This window comes from Schistocerca americana, chromosome 4, assembly GCF_021461395.2.
Source record: "Schistocerca americana isolate TAMUIC-IGC-003095 chromosome 4, iqSchAmer2.1, whole genome shotgun sequence".
Classification (NCBI taxonomy): Eukaryota; Metazoa; Arthropoda; class Insecta; order Orthoptera; family Acrididae; genus Schistocerca; species Schistocerca americana.
Genome location: NC_060122.1, coordinates 814,439,093 through 814,443,355, shown reverse-complemented (window position 1 = coordinate 814,443,355; position 4,263 = coordinate 814,439,093). Strand labels below are relative to the sequence as shown.

Genomic DNA, 4,263 nt, shown 5'->3' with positions numbered 1-4,263 from the left:
GAAACTGGCAGTTACCATCTTCACGTAAATCATATCTACGTCAACATCTACACACATGTGACACAATCCACATTACAGTGCTCGGCGGAGGGCCTTCTACCACTGATAGTCATTCCCTTTCGTGTTCCAAATGCAGATATGGGGAGGAAAAAGTGACTACCTGCACACACACTCATAAATTGAGGATAGTGCCGATACATGGTGAAACAACGTTCTAGTGGGCGGATTGCGGGTTTAAATCACCTCGCGGTATGGCCATGCGATGCATTTGACCTGTGGTCGTCGCACGGTGGCGCTGGCAGCAGTCCACATACGCAGAGGTGTGTTGGTGCATGTCAGAGTAAGATGCACGCGAGTAAGTGTGCAGACGTTTTCGGACGTGATAATGGTCACTGTATGTTGAAAATGACTCAAAGAATACATATTGATGACGTTATGAGGGGTAGAGTACTAGGGCGACTGGAGGCTGGTGAAACACAGCAGGTCGTAGCACGTGCCCTCAGTGTGCCACAAAGTGTGATCTCAAGATTATGACAACGATTCCAGCAGACAGGAAACGTGTCCAGGTGCTACAGTACGGGTCGTCCACAGTGTACAACACCACAAGAAGATCGATATCTCACCATCAGTGTCCGCAGGCGGCCACGGAGTACTGCAGGTAGCTTTACTCGGGACCTTACCGCAGCTACTGGAACAGTTGTCTCCAGGCACACAGTTTACAGACGACTGAACAGACATGGCTTATTCGGCCAGAGACCTGCAAGGTGCTTTCCATTGACCCGTGGTCACAGGAGAGCCCGTAAAGCCTGGTGTCAAGAACACAGTACATGGTCATTGGAACAGTGGTCCCAGAATATGTTCACGGACGAGTCCAGGTATAGTCTGAATTGTGATTCTCGACGGGTTTCCATCTGGCGTGAACCAGGAACCAGATACCAACCCCCTAATGTCATTGAAAGGGACCTGTATGGAGGTGTGCGGTGGGATTATTATTGGTGCACGTACACCCCTGCATGTCTTTCTTTGACAGAGGAACTGTAACAGGTCAGGTGTATCGGGACGTCATTTTGGATTAGTAGTCCGCCTTTTGAGGGGTGCAGTGGTCCCACCTTCCTCCTGATGGATGATAACGCACGGCCCCACCGAGCAATCATCGTGGAGGAGTACCTTGAAACAGGAGATATCAGGCGAGTACAGTGGCCTGTCTGTTCTCCAGACCTAAACACCATCGAGCACGTCTGGGATGCTCTCGTTCGAAGTATCGCTGCACGTCTTCAAACCCCTACGACACTTTACGAGCTCCGACAGGCACTAGTGCAAGAATGGGAGGCTATACCCCAGCAGCTGCTCGACCACCTGATCCAGATTAAGCCAACCCGTTGTGCGGCCTGTGTAAGTGTGCATGATGATCATATCCCATATTGATGTCGGGGTACATGCGCTGGAAACAGTGGCGATTTGTAGCACATATGCTTCGGGACGGTCTTCTCAACTTACCGCCAATACCGTGGACTTACAGATACGTGTGTTCCCTATGTGCCTATGCTATTAACTCCAGTTTTGTGTAGTGCCACGCTGTGTGGCCCCACATTCTGCAATTATCCTTAATTTATGAGCAGAGTGTATATGGCTCACTTCAAGTCATCATTTCACTTAATATATCTTCGCGGTCCTTAAGTGAAATGTACGTTGCCGTCAGTAGAATCGTCTTACAGTCAAACACAAATGCCACACCTGTCATCTTTCTTAGTGCTGTTTATCGAACCTACCTATAATATATCCAGCGGCACGCCTTTGAACTGCTTCATTGTCTTCCTTTAATATGACCTGATGGGGATCCCAAACACACGAGGACTGTCAAGAATGGGTGGAACAAGTATTCTAAATGCTGCCTCATTTATAGATGACCTTCACTACCAACTGTGTCTCCTCTACGACCGTTCAGTGAACATTGCTGCCTGGTTCATGCACCCATGCTGACAGTTGTTCATTGGCGACGAAGGCTGGAATTTGCACGGCAGTACCGGCAACTGCGCGTCCACTGAGTGGTGACAGTTGTTCTTGTCAGATTAACCCCGTTTTGTGGTCCATCGGACAGATGGCCATTGGCGTGTGTACACAATGATCGGAAAGGTCCAGAACGGAGGAGGGTCCGTTATGGTATGGGAAATGGTTCCGTCTGATTCCGTGCGTGATCTCGACATTCTGGAAGGCGCAGTGGCTCAACTCATGTATGCATCTATCATTGGGGACCATGTCCACCCCCACGTGCTGTCTGTCTATTTCTCAACATGGCATCTCCCGGCTCCGTTGTGGAACGTGTCGTACGGCTGATTCGAAGAGCACGGGGTTGAGCTACCCGTCCTCCCCTTACCACCAAACACCCCGGATTTAAACCAAATGGAGACTTTGCGGAATCATGTCGATCGGGCTGTCCGCACCACGGATTCTCAATCGAGAAATCTAGCACAGCAAGAAAGAGCACTGGAGTCTGCATTGCTCCACATCTGCGTCGGTGCCTTTTCAACTTCAGTGACGGTCTTCCTGCGCGTCAGCACTGCAAAAGTTGAAACTTCCTGGCAGATTAAAACTGTGTGCGGGACCGAGACTCGAACTCACGACCTTTGCCTTTCGCGGGCAAGTGCTCTACCACCCAAGCACGACTCACGCCCCGTCCTCACAGCTTTACTTCTGCCAGTATCTCGTCTCCTAGCTGCCAGTATCTCGTCTCCTAGCTGTGAGGACGGGGCGTGAGTCGTGCTTGGGTAGCTCAGTTGGTAGAGCACTTGCCCGCGAAAGGCAAAGGTCCCGAGTTCGAGTCTCGGCCCGGCACACAGTTTTAATCTGCCAGGAAGTTTCATATCAGCGCACACTCCGCTGCAGAGTGAAAATCTCATGCTGCAAAAGTTGGTTATTCAGATTTTCGGTGGGTGGTAAAAGTAATAAGACTGGACCGTGTATGTTGGAAGGTTAGTCGATAGTTTATTCTACTTATTTGCATTAACTTAAAATTTTCTTTATTCAGAGCCAGCTGCACTTATCGCACCACAGAGGAATTCGGCCCAAGTCATCGTGTATGAGATTTTCACTCTGCATCAGAGTGTGCGCTGATATGAAACTTACTGGCAGATTAAAACTGTGTGCTGCACCTAGACTCGAAATCGGGACCCTTGACTTTCGCGGGCAAGTGCTCTACCTTCTAAGCTACCCAAGCACGACTCACGGCCCGCCCTCACAACTTTACTTTTGCCAATAGAGCACTTGCCCGCGAAAGGCAAAGGTGCCGAGTTCGAGTCTCGGTCCGACACACAGTTTTAATCTGCCACGAAGTTTCAAGTCATCCTGCATCGTCCTACAGTGTGTGGTGTTACCGCCAGACAACACACTTGCTAGGTGGTAGCCTTTAAATCGGCCGCGGTCCGTTAGTATACGTCGGACCCGCGTGTCGCCACTATCAGTGATTGCAGACCGAGCGCCGCCACACGGCAGGTCTAGTCTAGAGAGACTCCCTAGCACTCGCCCCAGTTGTACAGCCGACTTTGCTAGCGATGGTTCACTGACTACAGACGCTCTCATTTGCAGAGACGACAGTTTAGCATAGCCTTCAGCTACGTCATTTGCCATATTCAGTTACTGTTCTGAACAGATAATATTGTGAATCATCTACCGTCAAGAGCGACGTTCCTCATTACTGGATTAAAGTTAAGTATCAAACTAATTATGTCCGCTTTCTGAACTGTCATTCCTTGTCATGTTCCAGACCTCACGTCAGTATAGTTCTTCCCTCCTCACGCCAGCCTGCGTGAGCTAAAACGCGTGCATTTCGGCCTCCACTCGTAACACGGTGTTGGCTTTTCGGCCAACACAACACAGTGACTCGATGGTGACACTTCCCACACACTATAGCGTCACAGCAAACAGTTACAGACTGCTGCTCAACATCTCTTCTGATCGTTTAGGTACATTGAAGAGAAGAGCAGACTTATCACACTTGACTGGGGCACTCCTGACGATACCCTAGTCCGTGATGAATAGACGCCGTGACTATCGAACAGGAGTGGCCGTCAGTACTTGGCAACGTTCCTGGTGAAATTTATTATTAAGTGCGAGAGCAGCTGGTGACAAAATATAGCACAATGTGACGGAAATGCTGTGCATAACCAGTTATGGCGCGCCCGTAACAAATCCAATTAAGGGAAATGCCGCCAAGTACCTCATTGCGGAGTAAAGTTTGTGGCAGTGCCGCCGCGGTGAGAGCGCCTG

At 49.9% G+C, this 4,263-nt stretch overlaps 1 non-coding gene across 1 annotated transcript; it reads left to right on the top strand.

Moving 5' to 3' along the window:
- The first annotated feature begins 2,758 nt into the window (after positions 1-2,758).
- On the top strand, positions 2,759-2,833 carry Trnas-cga. Its single transcript has one exon. It is a non-coding gene; the product is annotated as a tRNA-Ser (tRNA).
- Positions 2,834-4,263: the final 1,430 nt, after the last annotated feature.